General features: G+C 72.1%; 7 non-coding genes across 7 annotated transcripts; all 7 read right to left on the bottom strand.

Moving 5' to 3' along the window:
- Positions 1-20: 20 nt before the first annotated feature.
- LOC145519128 (5S ribosomal RNA) lies at positions 21-139 on the bottom strand. Its single transcript, XR_014063557.1, has one exon. It is a non-coding gene; the product is annotated as a 5S ribosomal RNA (ribosomal RNA).
- A 3,167-nt stretch (positions 140-3,306) lies between these two features.
- LOC145519129 (5S ribosomal RNA) lies at positions 3,307-3,425 on the bottom strand. Its single transcript, XR_014063558.1, has one exon. It is a non-coding gene; the product is annotated as a 5S ribosomal RNA (ribosomal RNA).
- Positions 3,426-6,605: 3,180 nt separating this feature from the next.
- LOC145519130 (5S ribosomal RNA) lies at positions 6,606-6,724 on the bottom strand. The gene has a single exon (XR_014063559.1). It is a non-coding gene; the product is annotated as a 5S ribosomal RNA (ribosomal RNA).
- A 3,180-nt stretch (positions 6,725-9,904) lies between these two features.
- Positions 9,905-10,023, bottom strand: LOC145519131 (5S ribosomal RNA). The gene has a single exon (XR_014063561.1). It is a non-coding gene; the product is annotated as a 5S ribosomal RNA (ribosomal RNA).
- A 3,180-nt stretch (positions 10,024-13,203) lies between these two features.
- LOC145519132 (5S ribosomal RNA) lies at positions 13,204-13,322 on the bottom strand. The gene has a single exon (XR_014063562.1). It is a non-coding gene; the product is annotated as a 5S ribosomal RNA (ribosomal RNA).
- A 3,180-nt stretch (positions 13,323-16,502) lies between these two features.
- Positions 16,503-16,621, bottom strand: LOC145519134 (5S ribosomal RNA). The gene has a single exon (XR_014063564.1). It is a non-coding gene; the product is annotated as a 5S ribosomal RNA (ribosomal RNA).
- Positions 16,622-19,800: 3,179 nt separating this feature from the next.
- On the bottom strand, positions 19,801-19,919 carry LOC145519135 (5S ribosomal RNA). Its single transcript, XR_014063565.1, has one exon. It is a non-coding gene; the product is annotated as a 5S ribosomal RNA (ribosomal RNA).
- Between the last annotated feature and the right edge of the window lie 534 nt (positions 19,920-20,453).

Below are 20,453 nucleotides of genomic sequence, written 5' to 3' on the forward strand. Positions count from 1 at the left end.
AAAGGAGAGGGGAGGCAAAAAGCCTACAGCACCCGGTATTCCCAGGCGGTCTCCCATCCAAGTACTAACCAGGCCCGACCCTGCTTAGCTTCCGAGATCAGACGAGATCGGGCGCGTTCAGGGTGGTATGGCCGTAGACGGAGGCGGCTGCCGCCAGGCGCCCTAAGAGCCCTGCGCCGCGCCTCCCATTGGCTCTGACCCCCGGGTCAGGCCAGCCGGCCGCGGCTCTCCACGGGAGCGCGCGCTGCACTTGAGCCGCACGCCCCGCGACCGGACTCCGGCCGGCCAGGGCCGGCAGCCCGGCGGCCGGCCGATGCCGCCCCACCCCCGCACACCGCCACCCCTGGCCAGCAACCGCCTGGCCCGGCGCGGGGGCCAAGAGGGCTTCCGGGACCGCGAGCGGCCGGGCGTGCGTGCCGGGGGTGGGGTGGGGTGGGGTCGGGGGGGGGTGGAGGGCGACGGGCGCGGAGGTCTCGGCGCCCTCCCACCCTGGGCCTCTCCAGGCCGGCCCCCTCTCGGCGCCCCACCCCCACCGCCACCCCACCCCCACCCCCACCCCGCACCCCGCACCCCGCACCCGCCGTCGCGTTCGCTGCTCAGGGCCACGTGGCCCCGGAGGTGTCTGGCTTCGGGGCCCGCCGCTGCCCGCGGCCCGCGGCGCTCTGAGCCTCCTGCGGGCCTCGGCGCGGCCCAGCCGGGGCCCTGAGCGCCCGTCCTGCCGGGCACCTGCCAGGGCGCGGTCGACCGGAGCCCGTCAGCCCCGCCCCTTCGCCCTACCCGAGGCCCCCCCTTGCCCACTCTGTGGGGCTGCCTTTCCTGCCTCCAAGGACGATAGCGTCCCCAGCCGCCTGCGATCTGAGGGTCACCCCCAGCTGGGAAGCGCTGGCTGGGAGGTCACTTGGCAGCGGCAGTGGCCCCCGGGCCCCCGCGCCCAGGGCGGTCTCCCACACTCCCAGGGAACGTCGAGGCACCCTCCACGCGGCCGTTGCGTCACATTTGCTCTGCAGGAAGGAGAGAGCTCCCGAGCCAAGGCCTGTCTGCACCGTGCTCGGCTCCTGCGGGCAGAACACCCTGGGCGCCCACCTGGAGCTCGGGCCCAGGGGCCCACACTGGCGTGTTTCGCCCGGGGAGCCCTAAAGGCGGGGCGGCCCAGCAACTGCTTGCAAAGGCCTCCCGTGGCTGTTTGCTTCCTTCTGCCAGAGCTAGCTCTGCTCCCCGCTGCGGCCTTTGGCACGCCAGGGGCGAGCCCGCCACCCCTCGCCGGGAGCCCGTGGGAGGGGCCAGGTGCCCTCGGCCAGGTGACCCCAGCGTGGCACCCGGCCCCCTCAGACGCACTCCCGCAGCCTCCTTCCCCACGGGCAGGACCGCGCTGACCTAGGAGTGTGTTTGCAAGGCTCCCAGACCGCAGGCGGACACAGGGCCCCGACTCCGGAATTGAGGCCCTGGGAGCAGGCCCGGAGGTCCGGCGTCTGAGGCGCTACACACTGGCTGCGCGCTAGAGGCCTGAAAACCCGCTCTCTGGGGCTGCCTATCCTGCCTCCAAGGACGATAGCGTCCCCAGCCGCCTGCGGCCTGAGGGTCACCCCCAAGCTGGGAAGCGCTGGCTGGGAGGTCATTTGGCAGTGGCAATGGCCCCTGGGGCCCCGCGCCCAGGGCGGGCTCCCACACTCCCAGGGAGCTTCGAGGCCAGCTGTACACGGCTTTTCCCTCACGCTTGCTCTGCAGGAGAGACCTCCCGAGCCTGGGCCTGTCTGCAGCGTGCTGGGCTCCTGCGGGCAAAACACCCTGGGCGCCCACCTGGGGCCCGGGCCTAGGGGCCCACACGGGCGTGTCTCGCCCGGGGAGCCCTAAAGGCGGGGCGGCCCAGCAACTGCTTGCAAAGGCTACCCGTGGCCGTTTGCTTCCTTCTGCCAGAGCTAGCTTGACTCCCGGCTCCAGCGTTGGGCACGGCCAGGGGTGAGGCGTCAGCCCCGCCCCTTCGGCCTACCCAGGCCCCCCCCCTTGCCCCCTTGCCCCCTCGCCCTCCCCCCCACCCCCACCCCCGCCAAGCACAGGACCTTCCTGAGAGAGCAGACGAGCGACCGGCAGGCACACGGACAGACACACAGACCCTCGCACGCACCCACGCCCAGTGGGTTAGCCGGCCGGCGCAAGCTCCTCAGCCGGAGCCAGAGCCAGAGCACCTGTCAGAGGCCGGGGCCAGAGGAAGGGACGGGAGGCCGGCGGTCAGCAGAGACAGAGACAGAGAGAGAGGGACAGAAAGAGACAGAGACAGAAAGACAGCGAGACGGAGATGCAGACAGACGGCCAGGCGCGCGCGCACACCCAAACACGCACCGGCACACGCAGGGAGGGAGAGACAGAGAGAGGGAGACCCAGAGCGACTGGCAGAGAGACGGAAAACGGGAGGCACGCAGGGCAGAGAGGTTGGCATGCGGTCCGAGACAGACACACCGGCACAGACCGTGACACCCGTCAGAGAGAGGCCGTGCCCGGAAGCAGCAGCTTCGCCAAGGGAGGGGGCGTCAGCCCCGGGCCGGGCGGGCCCCGGCTGCACGCAGTGCCCTGGGGCTGGCAGTCACCCGTGGGGAACCCAAGACTTCCTCGCAGCCGAGGTCTCAAGGGTCCCCTTCGGCTTGGCTACCTAAGGCGAGACCCGGACCCGCCCCCAGGCCAGAGGGTGGGTGTGTGAGTGAGTGTGTCGGTGGGCGAGGGTGGGGTCGGGTCGACTGGGGGTCGGGTGGATACCCGGAATGGAAGGCGGGAGGATGTGGAGGCCGGGGGTTGGGAAGCCTGTGTGGTCCTCTTGCTGTCTCTCTCTCCCTCTTTCTTCGTGGGCCTTACCTGTGGGTTTCCGGCTCTTGACCTGTCTCGGCGGCGGGGGTCTGTGTGTGTGTGTGTGTGTGTGTGTGTGTGTGTGCGCGCGTGCGTGCGTGTGTGCGTGTGTGTGTGTGTGTGTGAGCGCCTGCGAGGATGGGGCTGGAGGTGGGGCTGGGGGTGGGGCTGGGGGTGGGGCTGGGGCTGGGCCTCCCTCCCCCCTGCCTGAGGCGTGCCAAGGCCCAGGGAGCCCCAGGCGGAGACCCCCGACCGTCGTGTGGTTTCCTGGAAGCCGAATGCGGAGGGGCTCGCAGGCCGCGCGGAGGCAAGCCAGGTCGGCAGCGGGAGTCGGGGCCCTGACCGTCCAGCCCGGGAGGGGCTGGGGCTGGGGCTGGGGCTGCGGGGGCCCAAGAGTTGGGACGGGGGCGGCGGGGACCCAAGAGTTGGGACGCCGTGGGGGCCGGGGGCTAAAGGAGAGGGGAGGCAAAAAGCCTACAGCACCCGGTATTCCCAGGCGGTCTCCCATCCAAGTACTAACCAGGCCCGACCCTGCTTAGCTTCCGAGATCAGACGAGATCGGGCGCGTTCAGGGTGGTATGGCCGTAGACGGAGGCGGCTGCCGCCAGGCGCCCTAAGAGCCCTGCGCCGCGCCTCCCATTGGCTCTGACCCCCGGGTCAGGCCAGCCGGCCGCGGCTCTCCACGGGAGCGCGCGCTGCACTTGAGCCGCACGCCCCGCGACCGGACTCCGGCCGGCCAGGGCCGGCAGCCCGGCGGCCGGCCGATGCCGCCCCACCCCCGCACACCGCCACCCCTGGCCAGCAACCGCCTGGCCCGGCGCGGGGGCCAAGAGGGCTTCCGGGACCGCGAGCGGCCGGGCGTGCGTGCCGGGGGTGGGGTGGGGTGGGGTCGGGGGGGGGTGGAGGGCGACGGGCGCGGAGGTCTCGGCGCCCTCCCACCCTGGGCCTCTCCAGGCCGGCCCCCTCTCGGCGCCCCACCCCCACCGCCACCCCACCCCCACCCCCACCCCCACCCCCACCCCGCACCCCGCACCCCGCACCCGCCGTCGCGTTCGCTGCTCAGGGCCACGTGGCCCCGGAGGTGTCTGGCTTCGGGGCCCGCCGCTGCCCGCGGCCCGCGGCGCTCTGAGCCTCCTGCGGGCCTCGGCGCGGCCCAGCCGGGGCCCTGAGCGCCCGTCCTGCCGGGCACCTGCCAGGGCGCGGTCGACCGGAGCCCGTCAGCCCCGCCCCTTCGCCCTACCCGAGGCCCCCCCTTGCCCACTCTGTGGGGCTGCCTTTCCTGCCTCCAAGGACGATAGCGTCCCCAGCCGCCTGCGATCTGAGGGTCACCCCCAGCTGGGAAGCGCTGGCTGGGAGGTCACTTGGCAGCGGCAGTGGCCCCCGGGCCCCCGCGCCCAGGGCGGTCTCCCACACTCCCAGGGAACGTCGAGGCACCCTCCACGCGGCCGTTGCGTCACATTTGCTCTGCAGGAAGGAGAGAGCTCCCGAGCCAAGGCCTGTCTGCACCGTGCTCGGCTCCTGCGGGCAGAACACCCTGGGCGCCCACCTGGAGCTCGGGCCCAGGGGCCCACACTGGCGTGTTTCGCCCGGGGAGCCCTAAAGGCGGGGCGGCCCAGCAACTGCTTGCAAAGGCCTCCCGTGGCTGTTTGCTTCCTTCTGCCAGAGCTAGCTCTGCTCCCCGCTGCGGCCTTTGGCACGCCAGGGGCGAGCCCGCCACCCCTCGCCGGGAGCCCGTGGGAGGGGCCAGGTGCCCTCGGCCAGGTGACCCCAGCGTGGCACCCGGCCCCCTCAGACGCACTCCCGCAGCCTCCTTCCCCACGGGCAGGACCGCGCTGACCTAGGAGTGTGTTTGCAAGGCTCCCAGACCGCAGGCGGACACAGGGCCCCGACTCCGGAATTGAGGCCCTGGGAGCAGGCCCGGAGGTCCGGCGTCTGAGGCGCTACACACTGGCTGCGCGCTAGAGGCCTGAAAACCCGCTCTCTGGGGCTGCCTATCCTGCCTCCAAGGACGATAGCGTCCCCAGCCGCCTGCGGCCTGAGGGTCACCCCCAAGCTGGGAAGCGCTGGCTGGGAGGTCACTTGGCAGTGGCAATGGCCCCTGGGGCCCCGCGCCCAGGGCGGGCTCCCACACTCCCAGGGAGCTTCGAGGCCAGCTGTACACGGCTTTTCCCTCACGCTTGCTCTGCAGGAGAGACCTCCCGAGCCTGGGCCTGTCTGCAGCGTGCTGGGCTCCTGCGGGCAAAACACCCTGGGCGCCCACCTGGGGCCCGGGCCTAGGGGCCCACACGGGCGTGTCTCGCCCGGGGAGCCCTAAAGGCGGGGCGGCCCAGCAACTGCTTGCAAAGGCTACCCGTGGCCGTTTGCTTCCTTCTGCCAGAGCTAGCTTGACTCCCGGCTCCAGCGTTGGGCACGGCCAGGGGTGAGGCGTCAGCCCCGCCCCTTCGGCCTACCCAGGCCCCCCCCCTTGCCCCCTTGCCCCCTCGCCCTCCCCCCCCCCACCCCCGCCAAGCACAGGACCTTCCTGAGAGAGCAGACGAGCGACCGGCAGGCACACGGACAGACACACAGACCCTCGCACGCACCCACGCCCAGTGGGTTAGCCGGCCGGCGCAAGCTCCTCAGCCGGAGCCAGAGCCAGAGCACCTGTCAGAGGCCGGGGCCAGAGGAAGGGACGGGAGGCCGGCGGTCAGCAGAGACAGAGACAGAGAGAGAGGGACAGAAAGAGACAGAGACAGAAAGACAGCGAGACGGAGATGCAGACAGACGGCCAGGCGCGCGCGCACACCCAAACACGCACCGGCACACGCAGGGAGGGAGAGACAGAGAGAGGGAGACCCAGAGCGACTGGCAGAGAGACGGAAAACGGGAGGCACGCAGGGCAGAGAGGATGGCATGCGGTCCGAGACAGACACACCGGCACAGACCGTGACACCCGTCAGAGAGAGGCCGTGCCCGGAAGCAGCAGCTTCGCCAAGGGAGGGGGCGTCAGCCCCGGGCCGGGCGGGCCCCGGCTGCACGCAGTGCCCTGGGGCTGGCAGTCACCCGTGGGGAACCCAAGACTTCCTCGCAGCCGAGGTCTCAAGGGTCCCCTTCGGCTTGGCTACCTAAGGCGAGACCCGGACCCGCCCCCAGGCCAGAGGGTGGGTGTGTGAGTGAGTGTGTCGGTGGGCGAGGGTGGGGTCGGGTCGACTGGGGGTCGGGTGGATACCCGGAATGGAAGGCGGGAGGATGTGGAGGCCGGGGGTTGGGAAGCCTGTGTGGTCCTCTTGCTGTCTCTCTCTCCCTCTTTCTTCGTGGGCCTTACCTGTGGGTTTCCGGCTCTTGACCTGTCTCGGCGGCGGGGGTCTGTGTGTGTGTGTGTGTGTGTGTGTGTGTGTGTGTGCGCGCGCGTGCGTGCGTGTGTGCGTGTGTGTGTGTGTGTGTGAGCGCCTGCGAGGATGGGGCTGGAGGTGGGGCTGGGGGTGGGGCTGGGGGTGGGGCTGGGGCTGGGCCTCCCTCCCCCCTGCCTGAGGCGTGCCAAGGCCCAGGGAGCCCCAGGCGGAGACCCCCGACCGTCGTGTGGTTTCCTGGAAGCCGAATGCGGAGGGGCTCGCAGGCCGCGCGGAGGCAAGCCAGGTCGGCAGCGGGAGTCGGGGCCCTGACCGTCCAGCCCGGGAGGGGCTGGGGCTGGGGCTGGGGCTGCGGGGGCCCAAGAGTTGGGACGGGGGCGGCGGGGACCCAAGAGTTGGGACGCCGTGGGGGCCGGGGGCTAAAGGAGAGGGGAGGCAAAAAGCCTACAGCACCCGGTATTCCCAGGCGGTCTCCCATCCAAGTACTAACCAGGCCCGACCCTGCTTAGCTTCCGAGATCAGACGAGATCGGGCGCGTTCAGGGTGGTATGGCCGTAGACGGAGGCGGCTGCCGCCAGGCGCCCTAAGAGCCCTGCGCCGCGCCTCCCATTGGCTCTGACCCCCGGGTCAGGCCAGCCGGCCGCGGCTCTCCACGGGAGCGCGCGCTGCACTTGAGCCGCACGCCCCGCGACCGGACTCCGGCCGGCCAGGGCCGGCAGCCCGGCGGCCGGCCGATGCCGCCCCACCCCCGCACACCGCCACCCCTGGCCAGCAACCGCCTGGCCCGGCGCGGGGGCCAAGAGGGCTTCCGGGACCGCGAGCGGCCGGGCGTGCGTGCCGGGGGTGGGGTGGGGTGGGGTCGGGGGGGGGTGGAGGGCGACGGGCGCGGAGGTCTCGGCGCCCTCCCACCCTGGGCCTCTCCAGGCCGGCCCCCTCTCGGCGCCCCACCCCCACCGCCACCCCACCCCCACCCCCACCCCCACCCCCACCCCGCACCCCGCACCCCGCACCCGCCGTCGCGTTCGCTGCTCAGGGCCACGTGGCCCCGGAGGTGTCTGGCTTCGGGGCCCGCCGCTGCCCGCGGCCCGCGGCGCTCTGAGCCTCCTGCGGGCCTCGGCGCGGCCCAGCCGGGGCCCTGAGCGCCCGTCCTGCCGGGCACCTGCCAGGGCGCGGTCGACCGGAGCCCGTCAGCCCCGCCCCTTCGCCCTACCCGAGGCCCCCCCTTGCCCACTCTGTGGGGCTGCCTTTCCTGCCTCCAAGGACGATAGCGTCCCCAGCCGCCTGCGATCTGAGGGTCACCCCCAGCTGGGAAGCGCTGGCTGGGAGGTCACTTGGCAGCGGCAGTGGCCCCCGGGCCCCCGCGCCCAGGGCGGTCTCCCACACTCCCAGGGAACGTCGAGGCACCCTCCACGCGGCCGTTGCGTCACATTTGCTCTGCAGGAAGGAGAGAGCTCCCGAGCCAAGGCCTGTCTGCACCGTGCTCGGCTCCTGCGGGCAGAACACCCTGGGCGCCCACCTGGAGCTCGGGCCCAGGGGCCCACACTGGCGTGTTTCGCCCGGGGAGCCCTAAAGGCGGGGCGGCCCAGCAACTGCTTGCAAAGGCCTCCCGTGGCTGTTTGCTTCCTTCTGCCAGAGCTAGCTCTGCTCCCCGCTGCGGCCTTTGGCACGCCAGGGGCGAGCCCGCCACCCCTCGCCGGGAGCCCGTGGGAGGGGCCAGGTGCCCTCGGCCAGGTGACCCCAGCGTGGCACCCGGCCCCCTCAGACGCACTCCCGCAGCCTCCTTCCCCACGGGCAGGACCGCGCTGACCTAGGAGTGTGTTTGCAAGGCTCCCAGACCGCAGGCGGACACAGGGCCCCGACTCCGGAATTGAGGCCCTGGGAGCAGGCCCGGAGGTCCGGCGTCTGAGGCGCTACACACTGGCTGCGCGCTAGAGGCCTGAAAACCCGCTCTCTGGGGCTGCCTATCCTGCCTCCAAGGACGATAGCGTCCCCAGCCGCCTGCGGCCTGAGGGTCACCCCCAAGCTGGGAAGCGCTGGCTGGGAGGTCATTTGGCAGTGGCAATGGCCCCTGGGGCCCCGCGCCCAGGGCGGGCTCCCACACTCCCAGGGAGCTTCGAGGCCAGCTGTACACGGCTTTTCCCTCACGCTTGCTCTGCAGGAGAGACCTCCCGAGCCTGGGCCTGTCTGCAGCGTGCTGGGCTCCTGCGGGCAAAACACCCTGGGCGCCCACCTGGGGCCCGGGCCTAGGGGCCCACACGGGCGTGTCTCGCCCGGGGAGCCCTAAAGGCGGGGCGGCCCAGCAACTGCTTGCAAAGGCTACCCGTGGCCGTTTGCTTCCTTCTGCCAGAGCTAGCTTGACTCCCGGCTCCAGCGTTGGGCACGGCCAGGGGTGAGGCGTCAGCCCCGCCCCTTCGGCCTACCCAGGCCCCCCCCCTTGCCCCCTTGCCCCCTCGCCCTCCCCCCCCACCCCCACCCCCGCCAAGCACAGGACCTTCCTGAGAGAGCAGACGAGCGACCGGCAGGCACACGGACAGACACACAGACCCTCGCACGCACCCACGCCCAGTGGGTTAGCCGGCCGGCGCAAGCTCCTCAGCCGGAGCCAGAGCCAGAGCACCTGTCAGAGGCCGGGGCCAGAGGAAGGGACGGGAGGCCGGCGGTCAGCAGAGACAGAGACAGAGAGAGAGGGACAGAAAGAGACAGAGACAGAAAGACAGCGAGACGGAGATGCAGACAGACGGCCAGGCGCGCGCGCACACCCAAACACGCACCGGCACACGCAGGGAGGGAGAGACAGAGAGAGGGAGACCCAGAGCGACTGGCAGAGAGACGGAAAACGGGAGGCACGCAGGGCAGAGAGGTTGGCATGCGGTCCGAGACAGACACACCGGCACAGACCGTGACACCCGTCAGAGAGAGGCCGTGCCCGGAAGCAGCAGCTTCGCCAAGGGAGGGGGCGTCAGCCCCGGGCCGGGCGGGCCCCGGCTGCACGCAGTGCCCTGGGGCTGGCAGTCACCCGTGGGGAACCCAAGACTTCCTCGCAGCCGAGGTCTCAAGGGTCCCCTTCGGCTTGGCTACCTAAGGCGAGACCCGGACCCGCCCCCAGGCCAGAGGGTGGGTGTGTGAGTGAGTGTGTCGGTGGGCGAGGGTGGGGTCGGGTCGACTGGGGGTCGGGTGGATACCCGGAATGGAAGGCGGGAGGATGTGGAGGCCGGGGGTTGGGAAGCCTGTGTGGTCCTCTTGCTGTCTCTCTCTCCCTCTTTCTTCGTGGGCCTTACCTGTGGGTTTCCGGCTCTTGACCTGTCTCGGCGGCGGGGGTCTGTGTGTGTGTGTGTGTGTGTGTGTGTGTGTGTGCGCGCGTGCGTGCGTGTGTGCGTGTGTGTGTGTGTGTGTGAGCGCCTGCGAGGATGGGGCTGGAGGTGGGGCTGGGGGTGGGGCTGGGGGTGGGGCTGGGGCTGGGCCTCCCTCCCCCCTGCCTGAGGCGTGCCAAGGCCCAGGGAGCCCCAGGCGGAGACCCCCGACCGTCGTGTGGTTTCCTGGAAGCCGAATGCGGAGGGGCTCGCAGGCCGCGCGGAGGCAAGCCAGGTCGGCAGCGGGAGTCGGGGCCCTGACCGTCCAGCCCGGGAGGGGCTGGGGCTGGGGCTGGGGCTGCGGGGGCCCAAGAGTTGGGACGGGGGCGGCGGGGACCCAAGAGTTGGGACGCCGTGGGGGCCGGGGGCTAAAGGAGAGGGGAGGCAAAAAGCCTACAGCACCCGGTATTCCCAGGCGGTCTCCCATCCAAGTACTAACCAGGCCCGACCCTGCTTAGCTTCCGAGATCAGACGAGATCGGGCGCGTTCAGGGTGGTATGGCCGTAGACGGAGGCGGCTGCCGCCAGGCGCCCTAAGAGCCCTGCGCCGCGCCTCCCATTGGCTCTGACCCCCGGGTCAGGCCAGCCGGCCGCGGCTCTCCACGGGAGCGCGCGCTGCACTTGAGCCGCACGCCCCGCGACCGGACTCCGGCCGGCCAGGGCCGGCAGCCCGGCGGCCGGCCGATGCCGCCCCACCCCCGCACACCGCCACCCCTGGCCAGCAACCGCCTGGCCCGGCGCGGGGGCCAAGAGGGCTTCCGGGACCGCGAGCGGCCGGGCGTGCGTGCCGGGGGTGGGGTGGGGTGGGGTCGGGGGGGGGTGGAGGGCGACGGGCGCGGAGGTCTCGGCGCCCTCCCACCCTGGGCCTCTCCAGGCCGGCCCCCTCTCGGCGCCCCACCCCCACCGCCACCCCACCCCCACCCCCACCCCCACCCCCACCCCGCACCCCGCACCCCGCACCCGCCGTCGCGTTCGCTGCTCAGGGCCACGTGGCCCCGGAGGTGTCTGGCTTCGGGGCCCGCCGCTGCCCGCGGCCCGCGGCGCTCTGAGCCTCCTGCGGGCCTCGGCGCGGCCCAGCCGGGGCCCTGAGCGCCCGTCCTGCCGGGCACCTGCCAGGGCGCGGTCGACCGGAGCCCGTCAGCCCCGCCCCTTCGCCCTACCCGAGGCCCCCCCTTGCCCACTCTGTGGGGCTGCCTTTCCTGCCTCCAAGGACGATAGCGTCCCCAGCCGCCTGCGATCTGAGGGTCACCCCCAGCTGGGAAGCGCTGGCTGGGAGGTCACTTGGCAGCGGCAGTGGCCCCCGGGCCCCCGCGCCCAGGGCGGTCTCCCACACTCCCAGGGAACGTCGAGGCACCCTCCACGCGGCCGTTGCGTCACATTTGCTCTGCAGGAAGGAGAGAGCTCCCGAGCCAAGGCCTGTCTGCACCGTGCTCGGCTCCTGCGGGCAGAACACCCTGGGCGCCCACCTGGAGCTCGGGCCCAGGGGCCCACACTGGCGTGTTTCGCCCGGGGAGCCCTAAAGGCGGGGCGGCCCAGCAACTGCTTGCAAAGGCCTCCCGTGGCTGTTTGCTTCCTTCTGCCAGAGCTAGCTCTGCTCCCCGCTGCGGCCTTTGGCACGCCAGGGGCGAGCCCGCCACCCCTCGCCGGGAGCCCGTGGGAGGGGCCAGGTGCCCTCGGCCAGGTGACCCCAGCGTGGCACCCGGCCCCCTCAGACGCACTCCCGCAGCCTCCTTCCCCACGGGCAGGACCGCGCTGACCTAGGAGTGTGTTTGCAAGGCTCCCAGACCGCAGGCGGACACAGGGCCCCGACTCCGGAATTGAGGCCCTGGGAGCAGGCCCGGAGGTCCGGCGTCTGAGGCGCTACACACTGGCTGCGCGCTAGAGGCCTGAAAACCCGCTCTCTGGGGCTGCCTATCCTGCCTCCAAGGACGATAGCGTCCCCAGCCGCCTGCGGCCTGAGGGTCACCCCCAAGCTGGGAAGCGCTGGCTGGGAGGTCACTTGGCAGTGGCAATGGCCCCTGGGGCCCCGCGCCCAGGGCGGGCTCCCACACTCCCAGGGAGCTTCGAGGCCAGCTGTACACGGCTTTTCCCTCACGCTTGCTCTGCAGGAGAGACCTCCCGAGCCTGGGCCTGTCTGCAGCGTGCTGGGCTCCTGCGGGCAAAACACCCTGGGCGCCCACCTGGGGCCCGGGCCTAGGGGCCCACACGGGCGTGTCTCGCCCGGGGAGCCCTAAAGGCGGGGCGGCCCAGCAACTGCTTGCAAAGGCTACCCGTGGCCGTTTGCTTCCTTCTGCCAGAGCTAGCTTGACTCCCGGCTCCAGCGTTGGGCACGGCCAGGGGTGAGGCGTCAGCCCCGCCCCTTCGGCCTACCCAGGCCCCCCCCCTTGCCCCCTTGCCCCCTCGCCCTCCCCCCCCCCACCCCCGCCAAGCACAGGACCTTCCTGAGAGAGCAGACGAGCGACCGGCAGGCACACGGACAGACACACAGACCCTCGCACGCACCCACGCCCAGTGGGTTAGCCGGCCGGCGCAAGCTCCTCAGCCGGAGCCAGAGCCAGAGCACCTGTCAGAGGCCGGGGCCAGAGGAAGGGACGGGAGGCCGGCGGTCAGCAGAGACAGAGACAGAGAGAGAGGGACAGAAAGAGACAGAGACAGAAAGACAGCGAGACGGAGATGCAGACAGACGGCCAGGCGCGCGCGCACACCCAAACACGCACCGGCACACGCAGGGAGGGAGAGACAGAGAGAGGGAGACCCAGAGCGACTGGCAGAGAGACGGAAAACGGGAGGCACGCAGGGCAGAGAGGATGGCATGCGGTCCGAGACAGACACACCGGCACAGACCGTGACACCCGTCAGAGAGAGGCCGTGCCCGGAAGCAGCAGCTTCGCCAAGGGAGGGGGCGTCAGCCCCGGGCCGGGCGGGCCCCGGCTGCACGCAGTGCCCTGGGGCTGGCAGTCACCCGTGGGGAACCCAAGACTTCCTCGCAGCCGAGGTCTCAAGGGTCCCCTTCGGCTTGGCTACCTAAGGCGAGACCCGGACCCGCCCCCAGGCCAGAGGGTGGGTGTGTGAGTGAGTGTGTCGGTGGGCGAGGGTGGGGTCGGGTCGACTGGGGGTCGGGTGGATACCCGGAATGGAAGGCGGGAGGATGTGGAGGCCGGGGGTTGGGAAGCCTGTGTGGTCCTCTTGCTGTCTCTCTCTCCCTCTTTCTTCGTGGGCCTTACCTGTGGGTTTCCGGCTCTTGACCTGTCTCGGCGGCGGGGGTCTGTGTGTGTGTGTGTGTGTGTGTGTGTGTGTGTGTGCGCGCGCGTGCGTGCGTGTGTGCGTGTGTGTGTGTGTGTGTGAGCGCCTGCGAGGATGGGGCTGGAGGTGGGGCTGGGGGTGGGGCTGGGGGTGGGGCTGGGGCTGGGCCTCCCTCCCCCCTGCCTGAGGCGTGCCAAGGCCCAGGGAGCCCCAGGCGGAGACCCCCGACCGTCGTGTGGTTTCCTGGAAGCCGAATGCGGAGGGGCTCGCAGGCCGCGCGGAGGCAAGCCAGGTCGGCAGCGGGAGTCGGGGCCCTGACCGTCCAGCCCGGGAGGGGCTGGGGCTGGGGCTGGGGCTGCGGGGGCCCAAGAGTTGGGACGGGGGCGGCGGGGACCCAAGAGTTGGGACGCCGTGGGGGCCGGGGGCTAAAGGAGAGGGGAGGCAAAAAGCCTACAGCACCCGGTATTCCCAGGCGGTCTCCCATCCAAGTACTAACCAGGCCCGACCCTGCTTAGCTTCCGAGATCAGACGAGATCGGGCGCGTTCAGGGTGGTATGGCCGTAGACGGAGGCGGCTGCCGCCAGGCGCCCTAAGAGCCCTGCGCCGCGCCTCCCATTGGCTCTGACCCCCGGGTCAGGCCAGCCGGCCGCGGCTCTCCACGGGAGCGCGCGCTGCACTTGAGCCGCACGCCCCGCGACCGGACTCCGGCCGGCCAGGGCCGGCAGCCCGGCGGCCGGCCGATGCCGCCCCACCCCCGCACACCGCCACCCCTGGCCAGCAACCGCCTGGCCCGGCGCGGGGGCCAAGAGGGCTTCCGGGACCGCGAGCGGCCGGGCGTGCGTGCCGGGGGTGGGGTGGGGTGGGGTCGGGGGGGGGTGGAGGGCGACGGGCGCGGAGGTCTCGGCGCCCTCCCACCCTGGGCCTCTCCAGGCCGGCCCCCTCTCGGCGCCCCACCCCCACCGCCACCCCACCCCCACCCCCACCCCCACCCCCACCCCGCACCCCGCACCCCGCACCCGCCGTCGCGTTCGCTGCTCAGGGCCACGTGGCCCCGGAGGTGTCTGGCTTCGGGGCCCGCCGCTGCCCGCGGCCCGCGGCGCTCTGAGCCTCCTGCGGGCCTCGGCGCGGCCCAGCCGGGGCCCTGAGCGCCCGTCCTGCCGGGCACCTGCCAGGGCGCGGTCGACCGGAGCCCGTCAGCCCCGCCCCTTCGCCCTACCCGAGGCCCCCCCTTGCCCACTCTGTGGGGCTGCCTTTCCTGCCTCCAAGGACGATAGCGTCCCCAGCCGCCTGCGATCTGAGGGTCACCCCCAGCTGGGAAGCGCTGGCTGGGAGGTCACTTGGCAGCGGCAGTGGCCCCCGGGCCCCCGCGCCCAGGGCGGTCTCCCACACTCCCAGGGAACGTCGAGGCACCCTCCACGCGGCCGTTGCGTCACATTTGCTCTGCAGGAAGGAGAGAGCTCCCGAGCCAAGGCCTGTCTGCACCGTGCTCGGCTCCTGCGGGCAGAACACCCTGGGCGCCCACCTGGAGCTCGGGCCCAGGGGCCCACACTGGCGTGTTTCGCCCGGGGAGCCCTAAAGGCGGGGCGGCCCAGCAACTGCTTGCAAAGGCCTCCCGTGGCTGTTTGCTTCCTTCTGCCAGAGCTAGCTCTGCTCCCCGCTGCGGCCTTTGGCACGCCAGGGGCGAGCCCGCCACCCCTCGCCGGGAGCCCGTGGGAGGGGCCAGGTGCCCTCGGCCAGGTGACCCCAGCGTGGCACCCGGCCCCCTCAGACGCACTCCCGCAGCCTCCTTCCCCACGGGCAGGACCGCGCTGACCTAGGAGTGTGTTTGCAAGGCTCCCAGACCGCAGGCGGACACAGGGCCCCGACTCCGGAATTGAGGCCCTGGGAGCAGGCCCGGAGGTCCGGCGTCTGAGGCGCTACACACTGGCTGCGCGCTAGAGGCCTGAAAACCCGCTCTCTGGGGCTGCCTATCCTGCCTCCAAGGACGATAGCGTCCCCAGCCGCCTGCGGCCTGAGGGTCACCCCCAAGCTGGGAAGCGCTGGCTGGGAGGTCATTTGGCAGTGGCAATGGCCCCTGGGGCCCCGCGCCCAGGGCGGGCTCCCACACTCCCAGGGAGCTTCGAGGCCAGCTGTACACGGCTTTTCCCTCACGCTTGCTCTGCAGGAGAGACCTCCCGAGCCTGGGCCTGTCTGCAGCGTGCTGGGCTCCTGCGGGCAAAACACCCTGGGCGCCCACCTGGGGCCCGGGCCTAGGGGCCCACACGGGCGTGTCTCGCCCGGGGAGCCCTAAAGGCGGGGCGGCCCAGCAACTGCTTGCAAAGGCTACCCGTGGCCGTTTGCTTCCTTCTGCCAGAGCTAGCTTGACTCCCGGCTCCAGCGTTGGGCACGGCCAGGGGTGAGGCGTCAGCCCCGCCCCTTCGGCCTACCCAGGCCCCCCCCCTTGCCCCCTTGCCCCCTCGCCCTCCCCCCCCACCCCCACCCCCGCCAAGCACAGGACCTTCCTGAGAGAGCAGACGAGCGACCGGCAGGCACACGGACAGACACACAGACCCTCGCACGCACCCACGCCCAGTGGGTTAGCCGGCCGGCGCAAGCTCCTCAGCCGGAGCCAGAGCCAGAGCACCTGTCAGAGGCCGGGGCCAGAGGAAGGGACGGGAGGCCGGCGGTCAGCAGAGACAGAGACAGAGAGAGAGGGACAGAAAGAGACAGAGACAGAAAGACAGCGAGACGGAGATGCAGACAGACGGCCAGGCGCGCGCGCACACCCAAACACGCACCGGCACACGCAGGGAGGGAGAGACAGAGAGAGGGAGACCCAGAGCGACTGGCAGAGAGACGGAAAACGGGAGGCACGCAGGGCAGAGAGGTTGGCATGCGGTCCGAGACAGACACACCGGCACAGACCGTGACACCCGTCAGAGAGAGGCCGTGCCCGGAAGCAGCAGCTTCGCCAAGGGAGGGGGCGTCAGCCCCGGGCCGGGCGGGCCCCGGCTGCACGCAGTGCCCTGGGGCTGGCAGTCACCCGTGGGGAACCCAAGACTTCCTCGCAGCCGAGGTCTCAAGGGTCCCCTTCGGCTTGGCTACCTAAGGCGAGACCCGGACCCGCCCCCAGGCCAGAGGGTGGGTGTGTGAGTGAGTGTGTCGGTGGGCGAGGGTGGGGTCGGGTCGACTGGGGGTCGGGTGGATACCCGGAATGGAAGGCGGGAGGATGTGGAGGCCGGGGGTTGGGAAGCCTGTGTGGTCCTCTTGCTGTCTCTCTCTCCCTCTTTCTTCGTGGGCCTTACCTGTGGGTTTCCGGCTCTTGACCTGTCTCGGCGGCGGGGGTCTGTGTGTGTGTGTGTGTGTGTGTGTGTGTGTGTGCGCGCGTGCGTGCGTGTGTGCGTGTGTGTGTGTGTGTGTGAGCGCCTGCGAGGATGGGGCTGGAGGTGGGGCTGGGGGTGGGGCTGGGGGTGGGGCTGGGGCTGGGCCTCCCTCCCCCCTGCCTGAGGCGTGCCAAGGCCCAGGGAGCCCCAGGCGGAGACCCCCGACCGTCGTGTGGTTTCCTGGAAGCCGAATGCGGAGGGGCTCGCAGGCCGCGCGGAGGCAAGCCAGGTCGGCAGCGGGAGTCGGGGCCCTGACCGTCCAGCCCGGGAGGGGCTGGGGCTGGGGCTGGGGCTGCGGGGGCCCAAGAGTTGGGACGGCGGCGGCGGGGACCCAAGAGTTGGGACGCCGTGGGGGCCGGGGGCTAAAGGAGAGGGGAGGCAAAAAGCCTACAGCACCCGGTATTCCCAGGCGGTCTCCCATCCAAGTACTAACCAGGCCCGACCCTGCTTAGCTTCCGAGATCAGACGAGATCGGGCGCGTTCAGGGTGGTATGGCCGTAGACGGAGGCGGCTGCCGCCAGGCGCCCTAAGAGCCCTGCGCCGCGCCTCCCATTGGCTCTGACCCCCGGGTCAGGCCAGCCGGCCGCGGCTCTCCACGGGAGCGCGCGCTGCACTTGAGCCGCACGCCCCGCGACCGGACTCCGGCCGGCCAGGGCCGGCAGCCCGGCGGCCGGCCGATGCCGCCCCACCCCCGCACACCGCCACCCCTGGCCAGCAACCGCCTGGCCCGGCGCGGGGGCCAAGAGGGCTTCCGGGACCGCGAGCGGCCGGGCGTGCGTGCCGGGGGTGGGGTGGGGTGGGGTCGGGGGGGGGTGGAGGGCGACGGGCGCGGAGGTCTCGGCGCCCTCCCACCCTGGGCCTCTCCAGGCCGGCCCCCTCTCGACGCCCCACCCGCACCGCCACCCCACCCCCACCCCCACCCCCACCCCGCACCCCGCACCCCGCACCCGCCGTCGCGTTCGCTGCTCAGGGCCACGTGGCCCCGGAGGTGTCTGGCTTCGGGGCCCGCCGCTGCCCGCGGCCCGCGGCGCTCTGAGCCTCCTGCGGGCCTCGGCGCGGCCCAGCCGGGGCCCTGAGCGCCCGTCCTGCCGGGCACCTGCCAGGGCGCGGTCGACCGGAGCCCGTCAGCCCCGCCCCTTCGCCCTACCCGAGGCCCCCCCTTGCCCACTCTGTGGGGCTGCCTTTCCTGCCTCCAAGGACGATAGCGTCCCCAGCCGCCTGCGATCTGAGGGTCACCCCCAGCTGGGAAGCGCTGGCTGGGAGGTCACTTGGCAGCGGCAGTGGCCCCCGGGCCCCCGCGCCCAGGGCGGTCTCCCACACTCCCAGGGAACGTCGAGGCACCCTCCACGCGGCCGTTGCGTCACATTTGCTCTGCAGGAAGGAGAGAGCTCCCGAGCCAAGGCCTGTCTGCACCGTGCTCGGCTCCTGCGGGCAGAACACCCTGGGCGCCCACCTGGAGCTCGGGCCCAGGGGCCCACACTGGCGTGTTTCGCCCGGGGAGCCCTAAAGGCGGGGCGGCCCAGCAACTGCTTGCAAAGGCCTCCCGTGGCTGTTTGCTTCCTTCTGCCAGAGCTAGCTCTGCTCCCCGCTGCGGCCTTTGGCACGCCAGGGGCGAGCCCGCCACCCCTCGCCGGGAGCCCGTGGGAGGGGCCAGGTGCCCTCGGCCAGGTGACCCCAGCGTGGCACCCGGCCCCCTCAGACGCACTCCCGCAGCCTCCTTCCCCACGGGCAGGACCGCGCTGACCTAGGAGTGTGTTTGCAAGGCTCCCAGACCGCAGGCGGACACAGGGCCCCGACTCCGGAATTGAGGCCCTGGGAGCAGGCCCGGAGGTCCGGCGTCTGAGGCGCTACACACTGGCTGCGCGCTAGAGGCCTGAAAACCCGCTCTCTGGGGCTGCCTATCCTGCCTCCAAGGACGATAGCGTCCCCAGCCGCCTGCGGCCTGAGGGTCACCCCCAAGCTGGGAAGCGCTGGCTGGGAGGTCATTTGGCAGTGGCAATGGCCCCTGGGGCCCCGCGCCCAGGGCGGGCTCCCACACTCCCAGGGAGCTTCGAGGCCAGCTGTACACGGCTTTTCCCTCACGCTTGCTCTGCAGGAGAGACCTCCCGAGCCTGGGCCTGTCTGCAGCGTGCTGGGCTCCTGCGGGCAAAACACCCTGGGCGCCCACCTGGGGCCCGGGCCTAGGGGCCCACACGGGCGTGTCTCGCCCGGGGAGCCCTAAAGGCGGGGCGGCCCAGCAACTGCTTGCAAAGGCTACCCGTGGCCGTTTGCTTCCTTCTGCCAGAGCTAGCTTGACTCCCGGCTCCAGCGTTGGGCACGGCCAGGGGTGAGGCGTCAGCCCCGCCCCTTCGGCCTACCCAGGCCCCCCCCCTTGCCCCCTTGCCCCCTCGCCCCCCCCCCCCCCCGCCAAGCACAGGACCTTCCTGAGAGAGCAGACGAGCGACCGGCAGGCACACGGACAGACACACAGACCCTCGCACGCACCCACGCCCAGTGGGTTAGCCGGCCGGCGCAAGCTCCTCAGCCGGAGCCAGAGCCAGAGCACCTGTCAGAGGCCGGGGCCAGAGGAAGGGACGGGAGGCCGGCGGTCAGCAGAGACAGAGACAGAGAGAGAGGGACAGAAAGAGACAGAGACAGAAAGACAGCGAGACGGAGATGCAGACAGACGGCCAGGCGCGCGCGCACACCCAAACACGCACCGGCACACGCAGGGAGGGAGAGACAGAGAGAGGGAGACCCAGAGCGACTGGCAGAGAGACGGAAAACGGGAGGCACGCAGGGCAGAGAGGATGGCATGCGGTCCGAGACAGACACACCGGCACAGACCGTGACACCCGTCAGAGAGAGGCCGTGCCCGGAAGCAGCAGCTTCGCCAAGGGAGGGGGCGTCAGCCCCGGGCCGGGCGGGCCCCGGCTGCACGCAGTGCCCTGGGGCTGGCAGTCACCCGTGGGGAACCCAAGACTTCCTCGCAGCCGAGGTCTCAAGGGTCCCCTTCGGCTTGGCTACCTAAGGCGAGACCCGGACCCGCCCCCAGGCCAGAGGGTGGGTGTGTGAGTGAGTGTGTCGGTGGGCGAGGGTGGGGTCGGGTCGACTGGGGGTCGGGTGGATACCCGGAATGGAAGGCGGGAGGATGTGGAGGCCGGGGGTTGGGAAGCCTGTGTGGTCCTCTTGCTGTCTCTCTCTCCCTCTTTCTTCGTGGGCCTTACCTGTGGGTTTCCGGCTCTTGACCTGTCTCGGCGGCGGGGGTCTGTGTGTGTCTGTGTGTGTGTGTGCGTGTGTGTGTGTGTGTGTGTGTGTGTGCGCGTGCGTGCGTGTGTGCGTGTGTGTGTGAGCGCCTGCGAGGATGGGGCTGGGGGTGGGGCTGGGGGTGGGGCTGGGGCTGGGGCTGGGGCTGGGCCTCCCTCCCCCCTGCCTGAGGCGTGCCAAGGCCCAGGGAGCCCCAGGCGGAGACCCCCGACCGTCGTGTGGTTTCCTGGAAGCCGAATGCGGAGGGGCTCGCAGGCCGCGCGGAGGCAAGCCAGGTCGGCAGCGGGAGTCGGGGCCCTGACCGTCCAGCCCGGGAGGGGCTGGGGCTGGGGCTGGGGCTGGGGCTGCGGGGGCCCAAGAGTTGGGACGGGGGCGGCGGGGACCCAAGAGTTGGGACGCCGTGGGGGCCGGGGGCTAAAGGAGAGGGGAGGCAAAAAGCCTACAGCACCCGGTATTCCCAGGCGGTCTCCCATCCAAGTACTAACCAGGCCCGACCCTGCTTAGCTTCCGAGATCAGACGAGATCGGGCGCGTTCAGGGTGGTATGGCCGTAGACGGAGGCGGCTGCCGCCAGGCGCCCTAAGAGCCCTGCGCCGCGCCTCCCATTGGCTCTGACCCCCGGGTCAGGCCAGCCGGCCGCGGCTCTCCACGGGAGCGCGCGCTGCACTTGAGCCGCACGCCCCGCGACCGGACTCCGGCCGGCCAGGGCCGGCAGCCCGGCGGCCGGCCGATGCCGCCCCGCCCCCGCACACCGCCACCCCTGGCCAGCAACCGCCTGGCCCGGCGCGGGGGCCAAGAGGGCTTCCGGGACCGCGAGCGGCCGGGCGTGCGTGCCGGGGGTGGGGTGGGGTGGGGTCGGGGGGGGTGGAGGGCGACGGGCGCGGAGGTCTCGGCGCCCTCCCACCCTGGGCCTCTCCAGGCCGGCCCCCTCTCGGCGCCCCACCCGCACCGCCACCCCACCCCCACCCCCACCCCCACCCCGCACCCCGCACCCCGCACCCGCCGTCGCGTTCGCTGCTCAGGGCCACGTGGCCCCGGAGGTGTCTGGCTTCGGGGCCCGCCGCTGCCCGCGGCCCGCGGCGCTCTGAGC

The sequence above is a fragment of the Giraffa tippelskirchi genome, chromosome 8 (assembly GCF_054371585.1).
Source record: "Giraffa tippelskirchi isolate mGirTip1 chromosome 8, T2T-mGirTip1v1.2.pri, whole genome shotgun sequence".
In the NCBI taxonomy this organism is placed as follows: domain Eukaryota; kingdom Metazoa; phylum Chordata; class Mammalia; order Artiodactyla; family Giraffidae; genus Giraffa; species Giraffa tippelskirchi.